Source organism: Macrotis lagotis, chromosome 1 (assembly GCF_037893015.1).
Source record: "Macrotis lagotis isolate mMagLag1 chromosome 1, bilby.v1.9.chrom.fasta, whole genome shotgun sequence".
In the NCBI taxonomy this organism is placed as follows: domain Eukaryota; kingdom Metazoa; phylum Chordata; class Mammalia; order Peramelemorphia; family Peramelidae; genus Macrotis; species Macrotis lagotis.
The window spans coordinates 404,480,404-404,499,896 of NC_133658.1; the positions used below are offsets into that span (position 1 = coordinate 404,480,404).

At 35.9% G+C, this 19,493-nt stretch overlaps 1 pseudogene; it reads left to right on the forward strand.

Moving 5' to 3' along the window:
- Nucleotides 1–583: 583 nt before the first annotated feature.
- Nucleotides 584–2,112, forward strand: LOC141518441 (ribosomal protein uL30-like; annotated as a pseudogene).
- The last annotated feature ends 17,381 nt before the right edge of the window (nucleotides 2,113–19,493 follow it).

A 19,493-nucleotide genomic window follows, 5' to 3' on the forward strand; every position in this document is an offset into this window, starting at 1 on the left:
CTTAGAGTTTATAAAGAAGAGGGAATGTATAAAACCATCACAGACAATGCTGAGATCAGGACTCTGGCATGCTGAATTTCTTTTAAAGATGTTTTGCTGTTGCTATTTTTTTCTCTATAGGTTCATAGATTTAAAACTGGATAGATATCATTTAATCCAACCCACTAATTTTACAAATGAAAAAATAAAACAAAAATGTTAAGACCCAGAATGATTGTGACTTGCCCAAGGTCATATAGGTAGTGTCAGAGACAGAATTCAAATTAAGATCCCATGATAACAATGTCAAAACACTTTTCACTGCACCATGATACCTTCTTACTATTTTGTCATTTCCCAATAACCAATCAATGCCTTACAAGATGACCCTCCCTTATAATTAAATAACACAGTTGTTTTTAGTTTTTTTTTTTTTTTGCAAGGCAAATGGGGTTAAGTGGCTTGCCCAAGGCCACACAGCTAGGTTATTAAGTGTCTGAGACCAGATTTGAACCCAGGTACTCCTGACTCCAGGGCCAGTGCTTTATCCACTGCGCTACCTAGCCGCCCAGTCATTTCTCCACTGTGCCTGACTCATCATGATCCCATCTGGATTTTCTTGGCAGAGATACTGGGATGGTTTATCATTTCCCTCTCCAGTTCATCTTACAGATGAAGAAACTGAGGTAAAAAGGATTAAATGGATAAAGGTTAGGATGGATGGATATGATCCATTTGTTAATTGCCTTAAGTTTTTCTAAAGTAGGAACACTTATTTGTAGTTTGGATTTTCATAATAATCAAACCAATGTAGTTTTATCTCCCACCATTGGGAGAACATACTCAGGTAGCCATGTTAAGAATATATTAATGAGCAGGAAAGATGGCGGAGCCTGAACCCAGAAAAAAGATTCCTTTGGTTCCAGAGAATCTTCTGAAGAGGAGGAAAGCTTACCAAGCACTCAAAGCCACTCAGGCTAAGCAGGCACTTTTGGAAAAGGGGAAGCAAAAGAAAGGGAGTCAGCTCAAATTCAGGCGGCTGGAATCATTTGTTCACGAATCCCATCGGATCGTCAGTGATGTGGCTCGTCTCAAACGTCTGGATTCGAAGCCTGGATGCTATGTGCTAAAGAATACACATTGTCTAGCCTTTGTGGTCTGTATGGAGAGGATTAATGGAGTGAGCACCCAGGTGACAAATACAATAGAGGAACTTCGTCTGAAGAAAATGTATAGGTGGTGTCCTTGTTAACATGACCCCAGTTTCCTTAAAGAAACTTCGAATTATAGAGCCTTATGTAGCTTGGGGATATCCTAACCTAAAATCTGTCCGTGAACTCATTCTGAAATGAGGACAAGCCAGAATAAATAATAAGAAAGTCTCCCTAACAGATAATACTCTAATTGAGGAGCATCTAGGGAAATTTGGTATCATTTGTCTGGAAGATATCATTCATGAAATCTGCTCAGTGGGGGAGCATTTCTCTCAGGTCTCGAGGTTCCTGTGTCCTTTCCCACTGTCCGTGGCTTGCCATGCTGCCAAGAATAGAGTGGGCTTTCTCAAGGAAATGGGCAAACCTGGCTACCGAGGTGAAGGCATCAATCAACTCATTTGGCAGCTAAATTAGGCCTAGGATCTCAAAAGATTTATCTTTTCTGAGTACGTACCTAATATCTTCAAAGAAGATTTATTCTCTGCTGGAACTTTCTCCGGAACTAATGAGATGGGAAGAAAAGAGTATCACCTATATAGAAGGAACTCACCCACCTTCCGTACTTTTCCTCAAGGAAGAAACCATATTGGTTTATCTAGGCAGCTTCATTTCATCTTGGATTACGGTCTCATGATCAGTGAAAAGGAGTGACTTCATATTCTGGGATTGGAAGCTAGATTAAACCCATTATGGTGGCACCAGAGAACAGTCAATTGTTGGCCAAATGCAGTTCTCTATTCTGAGGTTTGAATGTTGTTAAAATGCAAGACAATGGGATCTGATCTGAGGTTTGAAATGACTTTCAAAAATAATAGGCCATCTCGTCTGGGACTTTTGTGTTTTTAATGATACCTCTATAGGGTATGACCTAGTCTGGGCGGGCTTTCCATGCATCAGGATCACTCTGATGCTACCACTATATACCCGGTCCCATTCCTTCCTGACATTAAAGTAGAGCTGTTGACCATAGTCTGCTACTAATCCTTTGTGTGTCAATATGGATCGTAATGCTTTTCATTATCCTAAAAAAAAAAGAATATATTAATGAGGGGCAGTTAGGTGATGTAGTGAATAGAGCACTGGCTCTGAGTTCAAATCCAGCCTTAGACATAATAATTGCTTAGCTGTATGACCCGGAGCAAGTCACTTAATCCCATTACCTAACAAAGACAAAACAACAACAGAAAAGAATACATTAATGATCATTTGGTAAAGCAAATTGACATCATGCTTTTTTACTCTTAGTGAGAATTTAGCAACATGGTTTTGTGTTCAATTAAGCTAATACTGCATCTACTATTTTGTATAACATTCATTGGTTAAAAGTTCAAGCAAAAGATAGGAGGGGAGGGGTGGCTAGATGGTGCAGTGGATAAAGCACCAGCCCTGGAGTCAGGAGTACCTGGGTTCAATTCAGGTCTCAGACACTTAATAATTACCTAGCTGTGTGGCCTTGGGCAAGTCACTTAACCCCATTGTCTAGCAAAAACCTAAAAAAATATAGGAGGGGTCACATAGGAAGTATCTGAAACCAGATTTGAACTCAGGAAGATGATTTCAGACCCAGCACTCTATCTTTGTGCCACCTAGCAGCCAATAGAAAGAGTTAAAACCAAATTTGACTATGTTTGACAGTATATATCATATTTCTTACCTGTAGTCTACCACCTCTCTAACTAAAGGAGAATGTTTCATTACTGGTCCTCTGAAACCAAAAAGTTCTAGAATTTATTCTGAAATTTGATACCTTTTATGGTTGGATTTTTTTTTTAGCATTACTGTTCATGATGCATAATTCTCTTGGTTCTACTTTCCTTACTTTACATCAGTTTGCACTTTCCATGTCTCTGTGATTTCCTTACATTTATTGTTTTGCTGCAATACTACTACATTATATTTACATTTCACAATCTGTTCAGCTTTTCCCCAATAGATTGGCATCCACTTAGTTTCCAGTTTGGGGCTGAAAGTGGGATGCTACACTTCTCTTTTGTGCTGTGATCCATTGAACAATAACTGCCGCTCCATATATTTGGTGAATCTTCGAAATCTGGTGAATTCCAGGCTATCCTTGAATTCAGCTGAGCTTTTGTTTTTACAGAACACTGCCTGTCAGATGTCATCTGTGATCATATAAATGAAACAGATGAAGAGTTGCTCTCCGGAGCTGCCAGTCCACATATAGGGAGGAGGTGGAATTCGTTGGTTGAGATACCCTGCCCAAAGTAGGTCAGGCAAAATCCCATGAGTCTAGTGGGGAGGGAGAATTTCTGGAGGGTGTGAGAGTTGGGGATGATAGACCTGAATGTTTCCTGCTCTCCATCTCACCTGCAGGAAACACTTAAGACCTCAAAGTAACCCTCACTCAGGGGAATTGTGGAAAAATGCCTATAAGTACTTATTCACATTCATGAGAGAGAAAAGAGGGTCTGCTTCTCTCTTCTTTGAAGAAATAAGTCATTTCTAGGATGCCTTAGCAGAGATTCCATAGACAAAAGAACTAAAGAATTTAAGCTTAGTTTATTTTATTTTGCATCTCTCCTTGCCCTTCCCCTCCTGCAATCTTTCTTTTTCATTAGCTATGGAATTTGTAATTATAACCAATTAAAGAGAAAGAAGCCCACTGTTGCATATTAGTGCTAATGGTAACACAATCACCTTGTGCTAGCAGTAAATATTCCAGAGACAGTCCTAGCCCTGGCCACGTGAATTATTGCAAAAAAAGCTGCTGCCTGCCAAGGGATTCTAGTGTTGAACTTCTAAACTTTCTACAAATAGCAAGTGACATCATCAATCAACTATCTTATCTGATAAAGGGCTTAAATATTCCATCATTAAATAGGAGAGGAGGATGGATTGACAAGCTCCAGCTAGAGAAAACTTGGGGGGTATAACATGGCACCTGGATGCCTAGCTGAGGTCAGTAATGGCTTGCCTGAAACGATTTCATGTGTCAGGAGACCAAGATGCAATTGTTTTAGTGCATGTGTTTCTGGCTCTAACCAACCTTGACAGTTCTGGGTTAGATCAGTGTGGGACATTTTTCAGAGAGGCCTCCAGATGGCAGAAGCAATGCATCCTACCTGGGCCCACACCTCCGTGGCTTCCCACTTCATCCTACTGCCTCTCCTTTTTTAGCAGCATTTTGCTTTCTTGGCACCGAGTTCTTTAGTAATTACCTTGTTTCCCTTTCCCCCACTCTCCCTAAGCCCCAGAATGCACTCCTCATTATCTTTCAGATTCTCTCTGTTCTTCCAATTTAATTCAGACTAAAGATACCTTTTAGAGTGTTTCTATTCAGGGGGATCAGTTTTCTCTCCCAAAATTTCAACTGTGGTGCAAAGATATGAGTGATGTCATATATTCTCTGCACCAAGGGTTTCTGCCTGGGAGAATCTAATTTATTTGGTCTTGACTTAAGTTGATTTGCAATCCCCTCAGAAAATCAAATGAAACAATAAGCAGCAAAATTTTGTTGGTCTACTATGTGCAAGATACTGTACTGGATAATAAACATTAAAAAACAAAATTCTCTTTCCTCAAGGATGTTTCATTCTATTCAAGGGGCTATAATATATAAATATGTATAATGAAAGTCATGTGGTTGTGAGGGCAAAGAAGAGACTCAGACAAAGGACTCCAAGAATGACTATAGGAGAAAAGAATACTTCCCCTTGGGGGAATCAGGAAAGACTTCAAGGAGGAGACAGCACTTGAATTGTGACTTAAAGGAAAATAAAATTTCTAGAAAGTGTAGGTGCAGAAGGACTCATTCTAGGCATGAGGAACAACTTTTGGAAATGCAGAGAAAATGCAGAGATTTGCTGAGTTCTAACCTAGTTTGGCTGAAAGGAAGAATGCACGGAGAATAATGAGTAATAAAGCTGGAATGGAAAGTTCATATGAGATTATGGAAGACTGAAGGGTTTGTATTTTACTCTGGAAGCAGTTGAGAACCATTGAAATATTGTGAACCTTGGAATTATGTTGCCATATCTATTTCTTAAGATTATTTTGCCAGTTGTATGGATGGTGAATTGATGAGGGGAGAGATAGCACAAAAAGTTCAGGTGAGTTGTAATGAAGGCCTTTACAGGAGTAGCAGGGTGGAGAGAAGATGGAGGAGAAAAAATGGCAGCCATGAAAGATGTTGTAAGGATATAATCAATGGAACTAGATCAGATAACTGATTAGATAGGGGAAATGTGAGAAAGACAAGAGTCTTCTTAGCTTTCAAACCAGAGTAACTAGAAGATCGGTATTGGGAAAATAAGGTCTGTTTGATGGATAAGGTTTAGGAGAATGATAATAAACTATTGTTTTAGGTATACTGATTTTGGGATGACAGTGGGAAATTTGGGTGAAGATGGACATCAGTCAGCCACAGATGCTGAGCTGGAATTTTGGAAAGATTAATCTTTCCTGGTTGGAGATTTGGGAGTCATTTATGCTAAAGTAGTAATTATAACAGTTTTGGATTCTCAGGTAAACATTTTCATTTGGAATAGCTTATGGATCTTATCGTGTATCACCCCAGACATACCCTCTCTGTCCCCTCCTCCCCTTCCTGCCATCTTGGACTAGTTTATGTTTAACAGAAATTGTAATTGTTCAATTTTTTCTTCTCCTTTTTTTTCTCTTTACTTTAGGTAATTTAGGTTAAAACTTTCTTTTCTGTACCTTCTTCCAGTGAAATGGAAACTAGAAAACCAACTTCATGTTTATTGGACCTGTTCACCAGAAACTATTTGCTCAATTTAATTAAATGTAATAAACCATTATTATATACTTATTAGATATCTTTTGACCAGTAAATCCTCTCCCCTTCTAACCATGAAGAATGTCCAGGTTTCTCAGTCTGCTAAAATTCTTACTCCTTATTCCTCCTTTTCACTTCAACTACCCAGAAAAATGGCTATTCTCTTAATCTTACCATCAATCCACAAATTTTCTACATCCATGATGACATCTGAAATTCCTTTATCTAACCACAATCTCCTAGTTGCTTATCTCTTCCTATGCCTTTCTCCTACCAAATCTATTGGACATCCTCATTTAATCTCTTATCCCTTTGCCTCTTAGCATTTTCCCAGGCTATCATCTTTACATACATTTTCTTTCTTTCCTATCCTTAACTTCTTTATGAACTATTCAACTCTGTCCTCTAATCTCAAATTCCTTGATCCCTTGTCCTGTAATGACTTGCTTCTACTTAAAGTTTAACCCTGGATGACTCTTGCCATCCATCTTCTCTTTACCCTACTCATCTTCTGCTTAGCAGAGACGAAGAAAGTCACACAACTTTATTGACTGGCTCCATTATAAATTTATGTTATTTAATTTCAACTGGAAAAGTATAGCAAGATAATACTTTTACTCTTTCCTAATTCATTCTCCATCTCACTTACCACTAAGGGTGTTCTAAATCTCTTTTCTACGCAAGACATAAAACTTCTTCTCTCTAGTTTTTCAGATGAGGTCTTTTACTTATTCTTAAAAAAATATCTTTCTTCTCCCTTCCTTTTCTTACAACCCTTCTTCATTTCACAGTTACTTGACATCATTCCTCTTTATTTCCTTCTTAACTCCAGTTTCTTATCAAGAGGTAAATCTTCTCAACGGGACCAGCCTCTCTAACTAAACTCCTGACCTCTTCTTTCCTCTGTTATGCAAATTGTCCCCTGAATCCTTTTTTTTTCTATCTCTTCCTATCTCTTGGTCTCTTCTCAGATGACTGCAAACAAATTTTAGTAATGCTCTATCTTTAAAACAAACTCTAGTTAGATCTCACCACCCCTGCAAACTACCATTCTATATTTTTTCCCTTTTATAGCCAAATTCCTTGAAAAAGTAATCTACATTCAGTGACTTTCTCTCTTCTACTTTTCTTCCCTAACCCATAGCAATCTGATATCATCATTCAACTGGAACTGATCTCTACAAAGTCACCAAAGATCTCTTAATTGCCAAATCCATTGATATCTTCTTGAACCTTTCATTCTTGATATCTCTGCAACTTTTAAAATTACTAAACACTTTCTTTTTTGTGAATAGTATCTCTTTGTTTTGGGGAAGATGTTTCCTCCAGGTATTTATCTTACATTTCTACTTCTTCCTCAGTGCCTTTTGTTTATCTATGAACATCCCATCAACTGAGGATATATATGGGGCTCTATCTTGAATCCTCTTTTCTTTGGCTTTATATTCTCTCACTTCTTGATCTCATTAACTCTCATGGGTTCAATTATGATCTCTATTTTGATCTCTTATGTGTCTATATAATCAGCCTTAGTTTTTTCCTAGAGCTCCAGTACTTCATCAGTTTAAATTAGATGCCCTGAAGACTCTCAACAGATCTAAAAGAGACCTCATTGTCTTTCCCTCAAATTCACTTCTCTTCCAAAGTTCCCTATTAAAGTTGAGGACAGTAATGTATTTAAATTCACTCTCAGTTCATAGACTCAGTGTTTCAAGTTCACAAACTTTGTGTCATTCTTAATGTCCTTACTTTAAGTTATTCCATATATCCAGTTAGGTGCCAAGTATTGCCATCACTGACTTCACAGCATTTCTCACACTTGTCCCTTTCCCTCTACTCAGGCAGAACTCCAGGTCAGGCCCTCAGTATCTCTTTCCTAGACTATTGTAAAAAGTATCCATTTGGTCTCCCTTCCTTACATCTTTCCATACTTTGATCCATACTCTTCCAGACACAAGTGATTTTCATGAAGCATAGGTCTACTAATGTCATGACTTTACCTAATAATGCCCACTGTTTTTCTTTTAGCAATAGGCTAAATTTTATTTTTTTAATTTGATGTTTAAATTTCTTTTCAAATTGTACTCTTTTGATACTTCCAGTTTTACATGTTATTCTTCTCTATTTCTTTACATTACCCAGTCATATTGGCCTATTCATCTGAAATGTTTCCTGTCTGTCTTTGTTTTGATTCTTGATATGCATTCCCTTTTCACTCTTTTCTTAGAATCCATGATTCAGATTGCATGTCATTTTCTATAAGAAATTTTTTCCCCTGAATTCCTCAGTTTCTAATACTATTTTCCCAAAACATCTTGTATTCATTTTACATTTTTTTATGTACATTATAACCTCTACAAACTAGATTACAAACTTCTTGAAGGCATGGGCTATTTCATTTTTGTTTTTATATCCTCAGTGCTTAACAAAGTACCTGGCACATAGTAAGCATTTAATAAATGCTTTATGATTGATTGATTGATTTTGATACAGGATTTGAAGGAAATATGATGGCTTCCACTGAAATGGAATATGACAATAGTTGACTATAGGAGAAATTCAAATTTCCATTATAACCAGGATTAGGAGTGATAGTAGAAATTGCCATGATGACTGGTAGTTCCCAGGAGAAGGGGTGTTGCACTGAGGACAACTGGAAAAGGAGTAGTGAAAATGGCTTAGTGAGAGACAGGGGTGATGGACCCAGGAAAGAGAAGACTGAGTTGGATTGAGTTGAACACAGTACAGAGAGATAACAGGAATGGAAGGACAGGCTATGTATACAGGTTGATAATTGTAGAAAAACCAGGGGGAAATAAATCAGAAAGGAAACAAATCAGAATAGCAAATTTGAAAATGGTGTCTCAGAGTCTAAGGAACCTCAGTCTTTTTAGCTCAAGCTGATGTCTTAAGTTCAAATACCCAATGCATCAGACCTGCAAGGGGATTTAAGGACCTGCAATGGAGAGCTCACTATCTCCCAAGATTTTCTGATTTCCATTTGAACACTTTTTAATCTTAGGAATGGGCAGCAAGATAGTGTAGTTGATAGAACACTGAAGTGGGAGTAAGAAAGACTATCTTTATGAATTCTAATCTGGCCTCAGATTCTTACTAATTATGTGACCCTGGGCTTAACTCTTTTTGCCTTAGTTTCCTCATCTGTAAAACGAGCTGGAGAATGAAATGCCAAAAATTTCAGTTTGTCTGCCAAGAAAGCATCCGAATGAGATCATGAAATACTAGATATGACTAAACTAACTCAACAAAACACTTGCTAGAAAGTTTTTTCCTTCCATTAAATCTAAATCTACTTCTCTTGGTTCTCTTCACACTTTCCACTCTTCGCTACTAATTCTGTTCTTTGGGGACAAACAGAACAAATGTAATATCTCTTTCATATGACAGTTACTTAGATATTTGAAGATATTTGTTATGCAATTGTCTCCACCCCTCTCTTTTTTTTGTAAATAGTATTTAATTTTTTTCCAATTTCATATAAAGATAGTTTAAAAACATTCTTTTTTTTGTAAAAGATTTTGAGGTTCAAAATATTTTCTCCCTTCCAATTCTTCCCCCCAAATGACAACAATTGATATAGGTTAGAAATGTGCAATCATGTAAACATATTTTCACATTAGTCATGTTGTGAAAGAAGAATCAGAAAAAAAGGGAAAAGACACACTCACACACATGCACAAAAAAATAAACCAAAATAGTGAAAATAGTATGATTTGATCTCTATTCAGACTCCATAGTTCTTTCTCAGGATGTGTAAAATATTTTCCATCAAAAGTCTTTGAGGATTTTATTGGATCACTGCTTTGCTGAGGAGAGCTAAGTCAATCATAGCTGATTATTGCACTATGTTGTTAAACTGTGCACAATATTCTTCTGGTTCTAATCACTTTACTTAGCATCAGTTCTTGTGAGTCTTCTCCGGCTTTTATGAAATCCAACTGCTCATCATTTCTTATAGCACAATACTATTCCATTATATTCATCTATCACAACTTGTTCAGTCATTCCTCCGTTAATGGGAATTACTTCAATTTCCAATTCCTTGACACCACACACATAAAAAAGAACTAATATAAGTATATAAATATTTTCCCTTTTTTATGATTTCTTTGGGATACTAGAAGTGGTATTCCTATATCAAAGAGAACGCACAGCTTAGTTGCTCTTTGGGCATTGTTCTAAATTGCTCTCCAGAATGGTTGGATCAGCTCACAACTCCACAAAAGTGCATTAATGTGCTAATTTTCCCATGTCTTCCTCAATATTTATAATTTTCCTTTTCTGTCATATTAACCAATCTGATGTGAAGTGGCAGTATAGGGTTGTTTAAATTTGCATTTCTCTAATTAATAGTGATTTAGAGTCTTTTTAAAAATATGACTTTAGATTTAATTTCATCTGAAAACTGCTAGTTTGATCATTTATCAATTGGGACATGACTTGTATTTTTATAAATTTAAATCGGCTCTCTATATATTTTAGAAAGGAGACCTTTGTCAGAAACACTGGCTGTAAAAACTGTTTTCCAGTTTTCTGCTTTCCTTCTAATCTTGGCTATGTTGGGGTTTTTTGTGCAAAACCTTTTTAATTTAATGTAATTAAAATTATTCATTTTGCATTTCATAATATTGTCTTTCTCTTGTTTGGTCATAATTCCTTTTTCCATAGATCTGACATTCTTTGCTCTCCTAATTTGCTTATAGTATCTATGACCTTTTATGTCTAAAATCATGACTCCATTTCAACCTTATCTTAGTATAAGGTATGAGATGTTGGTCATCTAATTTCAGTCATACTATTTTGCATTTTTCCCAACAATTATTGTCAAATAGTGAATTGTCATTCCAGAGGCTTGAACCTTTTGGTTTATCAAATAGTACATTCCTATAATCATTTACCACTGTATCTTTTACCTAATCAATTACATTGATGTACCACTCTATTTCTAAGCCAAAACCAAAATATTTTTATGATTGCCAATTCAAAATTTAGTTTTAGATCTGATAGGGCTAGGCCCCTTCCTTTATAATTTTTTTCATTAATTCCCTTGATATTCATCTTTTTGTTCTTCCAGATTTATTTTGTTTTTTTCCTCTATAAAATATTCTTTGTTAGTTTATTTGGTATGGTATTAATTTAGGTAGAATTGTCATATTTATTTTATTAGCTTGACCTACCCATGAGTGACTGATATTTTTTCAGTTGTTTAAATAAGAGTTTATTTATGTGAAAAATGTTTCACAATTGTGCTCATATAGCTCCTAGATTTGTCTGGGCAGGTAGACTTCAAAATATTTTATATTGTCTACAGTTATTTTAACTGTAATTTCTCTTTCTATTTCTTCTTGCTGAACTTAATTGGTAATACATAGAAATGCTGATGATTTATGTGGGTTTGTTTTATATCCTGCAACTTTGCTTTTAATTATTTCAGTGCTTTTTAGTTGATTCTTTACAATTTTCTAAGAATACTTATCATCTGTAAAGAATGTTAGTTTTGTTTCCTCAATGCTTATTTTAACTCCTTCAATTTCTTTTTCTTCTTATTGGTAAAGTACCATTTCTAATACATTACTGAATAATAGTGGTGAAAATGGGTATTCTTGTTTTAGCCCTGATCTTATTGGTAAGGCTTCAAGCTTATCCTCATTACATAGCATGCTCACAGATGATTTTGGAAAGCTTCTATTATCATTTAAGGAAAACTCCATTTGTTCTTGTGCTCTCTAATGTTTTTAATAGGAATATGTGCTATATGTTGTCAAAATCTTTTTCAACTTCTATTGAGATAATCATATTTTTTGTTGGCTTTGTTATTAATATGGTCAATTATGCTTATAATTTTCCTAATTTTGAGCCTTTTCTGGTATATATATCCAACCTAACCATAGTTTATTAAATCCTAATGATAATTTGCCATAATTTTTTTGTTAATATTTTATTTAACATTTTTACATCAATATTCATTAGGGAAATTGGTCTATAATGTTTTTTTTCCCTCTGTTTTGATTCTTCTTGGTAAAAGTATTAGTACCATAGTTATGTCATAAAAGGAATTTGCTAGAATAACTTCTTCATTTATTTTTCCAAATAGTTTATATAGAATTGGAATTAATTGTTCTTTAAATGTTTGGCAGAATTCACTTGTAAATCCATCTGACTCTGGAAGCTTTTTCTTAAGCAACTCATTGGTGACTTGTTTAATTTCTTTTTCTAAATTTTTTTTAATTTCTTCTTTTCCTATATTTTATAAATACTAAATCATTTTACTTAGATTGTAATATTTTGTGGCATGCAGTTGTGTAAAATGGCTTCTAATTATTGCTTTAATTGATTTAATTCATTGCCAATGAATTCACCCTTTTCATTTTTGATATTGGCAATACATTTTTCTTTTTTCTTTTTTCTAAATCAAATTAAACAGAACTTTTCTTCATAAACCACCTCAGTTTCATTTATTAGTTCAATAATTTTCTTACTTTCAATTTTATTGATTTCTCTTTCGATTTTCAGAATTTCTAATATGGCTTTTAATTGGGGATTTTAAATTAATTATCTTTCTAGCTTTTTTAAATTGCACATCCAATTCACTGATCTGCTCTTTCTGTATTTTATTCATGTAAGCATTTAAAGATATTAAATTTCCCCTAAGTTCTGCTTTGAAAGCATCACATAAATTTTGGTATGCTGAATCATTATTGTCATTCTCTTTGATGAAATTATTGATAATTTCTATGATATGTTGTTTGACTCACTTGTTCTTTAGGAATAGATATTAACTTTTAATCTCTCTTTCCATGTACTTTATTACATCTCATTTTTATTGAATGATGATCTGAAAAGAATGCATTTAATATTTCTGTCTTTCTGCATTTGTTTGTGAGGGTTTATGCCCTAAAACATTTTCTCCTATTCTTTAGATTTTGTTTGACTGATTCTTGATGTCTCATAGAGTTATTAGTTTTCACTTACCCAATTCGAATTTTTAAGGAATAATTTTTTTCAGTTAGCTTTTGTGCCTCTTTTTCCATTTGGCCAATTTTACTTTTAACAGTATTGCCTCCTTCAGTGGATTTCTCTACCCACTTCTCTCACTTCTCCCACCCCCATTTAGGCAATTATATTTTAAAGTTAATTTTGATGGTTCATTTTCCAAGCTGTTTTTTTCATAGTTATCTTGTATAACTCTCATTTCTATTTACAATTTTTCTTCTACCTCTCTTACTTGATTTTTAAAATCCTTTTTGCTTTCCTCCAAGAGGACTTTCTGGGCTTGAGACAAATTCATATTTCCCTTTGACGCTTCCTATGTGGACATTTTGACATTGGTATCCTTTTCTGAGTTCATGTTTTAATCTTCCCTATTATCATAGCTGCTTTCTATGATCATGGCTTTTTTTGTTTTGTTTTTTTTCCTTGTTGTTGTTCATTATTAAAAGTTGAATGCAGTTTGTAGGGTAGAAGGGGAATTGCTCCAAGCTTCTTGTACTGGGAACCAGGGGTCTGGTTACTGGTTTTTTTTTTTTTTTTTTTTTTTTTGTGCCAGGATCTCTGGCGCTTGCCCATTCTTCTAGGGTGGCCCAGCCTAGTTAAGCCTTTTGTGTCTTGGGTCCTGGGGTTGGAGGTCTCACAGTTGGCCTACCATGTTACTATCTGCTGAGCCAGAATCATGAAGCCTGGGTTGCTTATCTGTGCTTTGACTAAGGGTCTCTTATTAGCTTGGACTGAGTTCCCCTTTCACTCAAGTGAAACAGACCTTTCTTGGGGTCCTAAATTATCTTGGGCTAGAAAATTGTTTCATCCTGTATCTGTGAATTCTAGTGCTCTGGAATTCTTTTAGAGAATTTGATTTAATTTTGTTTTTGAGGTAGAGCTCAGGCAACTTCCTGGATTCTCTCTGCATTCTTCCCTTATTTTTTTTCAGATTAAACTAGATAGATCAAAAATTCAAGTTACATTAGAATGTTGCTGGAGTTATATACCTCAGCAAAGTATGACTGATCTCTTATTAGACTGATGATTTGAGTCTGCACATTTCTTACCTGTGGAAGATTAAATATCATTTATTAATCCTTTCATTTATTCATTCAATCATTCTTTCATTTATTTAGCCTGGATTGTACAAGAAGTAGGTGGGAATTGAGTTTGGTGGGAAGGATAGAGTTTCCAAAACAAGTCTGTCAGTAACAATACTAATATTGAGGTGGGGAAGAGAGGATGTGCTAGATGGTCAATATCTTAAGATAGCTAGATGGCAAAATAGTTACAGCACAGGACCTGGAATTGGGATGACTTGAGTTTGAATTCACTCTTGGATATTTCTTAGCTGTGTGACCTTGGGCAAGTGATAATCTCTGTCTCAAGTTTCCTCATCTTTAAAATGGGAAGTATTGTTGTTCAATCATTTTCACTTGTGTCTGCCACTTGGTGACTATTTTGAGTTTTATTGGTAAAGATATTGGAGTAGTTTGCCATTTATTCCTCTAGCTAATTTTACAGTTGAGGAAACTGAGGTAAACAGGTTAAGTGACTTTCCCAGGATCACACAGTTAAGCTGACATGTGTGTCTTAGGCTGCATTTAATCTTTTGTCTTCCTGTTTCTAGTCCTGGCACTCTATCTACCATGCCATCTAGCTATAACAGCATCTATGTCTTAGGGTTACTATGAGAATAAAAAGAGATACTATTTGTAAAACTGTTTGCAAACCTTAAATTATTATTATCATTATTATTCTTATTTCAGTTTTTTGCCATGGGACAAAGCCTCAGTAGTCTCAGTCAATTAGCTAATCAATGAAGAAAAGCATTTACTAGGGTCTTATTATCTGCAAAGCACTGTGCTAGAGATAAAAAGACACCAGTCAAAGAGTTCATGGCTTTAGTGGAGGAGACAAGATGAACAGATATAAGTATGTACAAAACATTTTAAAGAGAGTTTTCATGCAAGGCATGCTATTTTTACTTTCATAACAATCTAGTTATAGTAGACTTAGTTTCCATTAGATATCGGATTAGCATAAACCTAAATTGGGGGAAAGGTGAAAGCAGAGCTGCTGATACTTGGTATAATTAAGATAAATGCAGATTATTCTGGTAGCTCATAGGCAAGATGCAAACAAGTGCATCTTGAAAAAAGTGAAAACTTTTCATCTGAATCAAAGTTAGGGGAGTGGATGACCTGTGCTCTGGCTTAGCTAGCTGCCTACTTATTTATAGGTATATAATGGAGGTTGAGCTAACCTCTCATCTGATGGTGAATTCAGAGATGGGGGAAGTTAGGAGAACCTGCCAAACTTCTTCAGGCCAGAACCATTCTCTGCAATACCTAATTCAGTAAAGTGTATTAGCTTGTCACAAAAAGTATGATGGAACAGCTCAGGAGACCTGGGTTCTATTCCTAGTTCTGTTACTCAAAAGATGCCCCCGGGCAGGTCACTTTCTTTCTCTGAGTCTCAGTATCTTTCATTTCTGTGAAATTAGGAGGCAGGTTGGACTAGATAATTTCTAATATTTCTTTGAATTCTTTTTTTTTAAAAACAAGTTGTGAGTCCATAGATATTTTAGATCAGTGATCAGCAAAGTTCTGGTCTCAAAAAATTATTTACAATGAATAGTTTTTATTTATGGGGTTTACATCTATTGATATTTACCCTATTAAAAATTAAAATGTCTTGGTATTACTGTGAAAATAGTTTTGACCTTACAGACCCTCCTCAAAGGGTCCTCAAGAGCCTTTGGATCACTTTACAAGAGCTGTTGTCCTAGAAAAATCTCTTCACTCCTTATAGGTCTAAACCTTCTTCAGTTGGTGGCAAGAAACAGCTGCTTAATAGCTGCACAGCAGCATTACTCAGCAGTTGATGGCAGGCTGTGGAGATGGCTTCACCCACCAGAAAACACAGGGGCAATTAGAAAGACAATGCAATTATCCAGGTTGGAACTGGGTCAGGATCTGGGACAAGCACCCAGATGTTTACGAAAGTAGCTCTGGGATTTGGAAAGCCCAGGAGTGATCTGTAAGTACTTTGGGGCTGGTATGGGTGTAGTTTTATTTGATATTTGGTCCATAGAACTATCTCTGCAGGGCCAGCCCAAGTTTATGTTGGGGTATGTATGGAGGTAGGTTGACTCTGAGAGGCAAAATGTGATTTAAACTCTTTTCTGAGAAAGACTGAAAGGAGTCAGTCTCTCTCTCTCTCTCTCTCTCTCTCTCTCTCTCTCTCTCTCTCTCTCTCTCTCTGTGCTAGTCATGCTGTTCAGGTCTACACTCAGCCAGCATTAGCTTTAAAGCCTATTTGGCATTCAACTGGGTGATATCAATAGAAAGGTATAGTTCCAGCAGGGTCTAAAAATCAACCTGAGTCCCAGCTGCCCCATCAAAAGGCTAAGCTGTCCATAGCTTCTATAAAGTTCCATTTTCATAGTTTTCATTTCTGTTCTCAAAATAAGTTATCTACAGAAATAACTTATAGATAACATGTTATTTTGAGTTTAGCTAAAACTTTTATAGTATTGAAGATTGAAATTGAAGATTACAAATATATATATGTACATTTATATACAAATACTATCTATGTATATATATGTATACATAGATACATATATGCTTATATATTTTATAGAAAAAAGCAACCTGGTTTCTTGTATAAAGAACAGGTCTCAGCCAGGAAGAAAGTCCTGGGTTCAAGTTCTATCTCTTCTCACATTGGTAAGACCCTATTTGGGAAAGACTTTTAATCTTGCAGTGTCTTAAGTCTTAAAAAACTTTTAGGGGCCTTTTTTCATATCCTCAGAGTTTAGCACAGTTAGCCCTTACTAAATATTTGTTGACTGGGTAGTTATTCATTATCTGACCAATTTGGAAACCCAGTAGAACTAAGTTGTAGAGAAGGTACTCATGTGTATTTGTAGAGGAAGTTCCTCACTGGATGCTCTCTGCTATCAAGTGAAAGGGTACAAAACTCCAGAGAGCTCACAATCCAAGAACAGTTGTGGTTGGCCAGGGAGACCCAGAGAGACAAGCCAGGGGATATTTTTTCTTGTCTAACTGGGTATATTCTGGAAGGCATTTTTAGTTCATGTTGTCTAACTCAATGGGTCCAATAAGGATAATAGAAGGTTTTTTTTTTTTTTTTTGCAAGGCAAATGGAGTTAAGTGTCTTGCCCAAGGCCACACAGCTAGGTAATTATTAAATGTCTGAGGCCAGGTTTGAATTTAGGTACTCCTGACTCCAGGGTCAGTGCTCTATCCACTGTGCCACCTAGCTGCCCCTAGAAGGCTGTTTTTGAAGCCAAAGTATTCCACTTCTGTATTCACATAGAATTGAGAAAACATACCTGATATTGTAAGAATTCAGCAAAAATCCAAAGGGAGATGATGTAGACCTATTTCAGTATCTTCCCACACTAATGATACCACATGTTTAGTCCCCACATCTCCCTCCCCTTTCACCCTTCCCCCAATCACACAGTAGATAGAGTAAGGGACCTGGAAACAAAAAGTCCTAAGTTCACATATAGTCTTGGGCACTTATTAGTTGTGTGATCCTAGGTAAATCACTAAACTTCTGTCTGCTTTAGTTTCCTTATCTGTAAAATGGGGAAAATGGTAGCACCTACCTCCCAGAATTGTTGTGGGGGTAAAATCACATAAGATTTATAAAGTGCTTTTACAAATCAAGAAATACTATAAATAATAAGTACACATACTTCTGTGTATATATGTATATGTGGATAATATGTATGCATATGTGTATATATGCAAATGCATGTCTATGTGTGTCTTCAGCTATCTATCTCTTTGCATTTCTGACTGGTTCTATGATTTCATTGTAGTAGGGAACTCCTGGTGAGAAAAATCTCTCCTCAATACAAATCAGCATTGTAACTTTAGAATCTTGGAGAGTAGCCTAGTGCACTGAAAGTCTAAATGACTTTCTCAGGGTCAGATGGTCCTTAAGGCTAAGTCTTCCTTCCTCCAAGACCATTTTTCTAACCTAAATGTTGAATTGTTTTTCTTACATACTATATTCAGGTTACCAGTTCTAGGTACATAGAGTAATGGACTGAATCTAGATTTGTCAGGTTTAGGGGTAGATAGCAACTGCCTACAAATATATAACCATTCCAAGCCTGTGCACTTCTTATCATACAAGAATAAACATTGTATGATATGTATTGTCAAATGTGACTCAGGAGATAGAGTTGAGTGGCATAAACATTTGCAGAACTGACATTGTTTATCTTTGAGTATACACCTCCCCTGTCAGTGCCCCCCCCCCCTTCTTACTCCTGATGTATCTATAGCTATTATCTCATTTGAGTCTCATAACACCCCTTGGAGATAAATCCTATTATCATTCCCATTTTTTTGTTGAGGAATCTGAAGCCAATAGGTTAAGCAACAGCTAGTATTTATTTATGTAGAACATTTAGGTTTGTAAAGCATTTTACAAAAATCTCATTTTAACCCCACACTTCTGAGAGGCTGTTGTTATTCTTGTACCCATATTAAGAATGAGGAACCTGAAGCAGACAGAGGTGAAATGATGACTTGCTCAGGGTCCAACAGCTACTAAGTGTCTTAGGATGATTTGAACTTCTCACTCAGTGCTTCATCCACTATTCCACCTAGCCACTTGAAGAGGATGGTAATGTAATAAGAAAGGGATGGAATGCTGGGTGGTGGACAGCCATTTATCTTAAAGCTCTGACAATCAACAAGTCAACAGACAACAAGATTATTGCCTTTACAATTAAAATGTTAGCTGAAAAGAATTTAAGTGTGATCTTTCCTAGTAATATTTGTATTTATACCAAGAACTGAAGGTTTAAGAGTATGTGCCTAAATAAGAAAGGGCTGTCTGCTCTTCCTATCTAAAACAACTACTTTTTATGGTGTTGTAACAGGAAGAGGTATGTGCAGATACCTGCCTAGGTGAGGAAGGTATATCTAGCCTGCTCTGCATTGTCTTCCTCTTGTTTGTTTCCTTCATTCTGGGAACCTAAGACTCAAATATCCTGACTTGTGCAGGTGGTTTAGATTCAATCTATTCAATCTACAAGCAATTATTGAACATTTCTCATGCCAGGACTGGGGTACATGGGAATACAAAGACAAATGAAAGTCCCCACCCTTAAAAAGCTTTTGCTCTAATTTGAGAGACAACATGCAACATTACATATACACATATGGGTGTTAAATGCACAAATATGTATAAACAAAACATGCATGTTATGTATATATAAATTACATGGGTAATGTATTCAGAATCAATAAAAGGTAATTTTATGGGGAGATAATAGCAGCTGGGGATGGGATTGAGGAAGCTCATGTAGAATAAAGTATTGAAAAAAGAGCTTTATAGAAATTCAGGGATTAATGGAGATTGAGGTAGGAAGTGAGTGAATTCCAGAGATGGGAGATGGAGTACTCTATACACATACTAACAAGATTGATTCAACTTCTGTATACATAAAGAAGTCCATAAACAAAGATCAAGAAGGCTTTTTTTGGAAA